Consider the following 443-nt stretch of genomic DNA (forward strand, 5'->3'; position numbering starts at 1 on the left):
ATGAGTAACAGTAAAAACAAATCCTAGATAACTAACTTACGTCTAATTAAAAGCATAATGATATACGTAACTGATGAATTTATGCCAAACAATTGCCATACTTACGGTAATACACACTAGATATGAAAATTAATAATAAGCAAGGGCAATAATTTCAAGCCAAAGGATTCACGTGTTATGAGTTTGTTTACATCGAGTGCATTCGAGTATAAAATAAAATGAACACATCAAATGATAAAATGATATGTGATATAGCCACCAAAGATAAATAGTTAACCTTTAGATATAATACACATAAAAAATGTGGCGAACACTTAAAGGTAACTCCGAGTATAAATAAAAACACTATGGGTCGTTCGTTAAGAATGCATACATACATAGCTGACCGCGGGATATTTGAAGGGGCGGAATAAGAATTTGGGGATGTTGTCACAGGAATTCAA

The 443-nt window shown here is 32.3% G+C and overlaps 1 protein-coding gene across 1 annotated transcript in view; it reads right to left on the reverse strand.

Moving 5' to 3' along the window:
* LOC119592122 (ribonucleases P/MRP protein subunit POP1-like) overlaps positions 1-215 on the reverse strand; it is a gene marked incomplete in the record, with an annotated part of 7542 nt that extends 7327 nt beyond the window's left edge. The window contains 1 exon segment of the mRNA XM_037940944.1: positions 106-215.
* Between the last annotated feature and the right edge of the window lie 228 nt (positions 216-443).

This window comes from Penaeus monodon, chromosome 29 (genome assembly GCF_015228065.2).
Source record: "Penaeus monodon isolate SGIC_2016 chromosome 29, NSTDA_Pmon_1, whole genome shotgun sequence".
Taxonomy (NCBI): Eukaryota; Metazoa; Arthropoda; class Malacostraca; order Decapoda; family Penaeidae; genus Penaeus; species Penaeus monodon.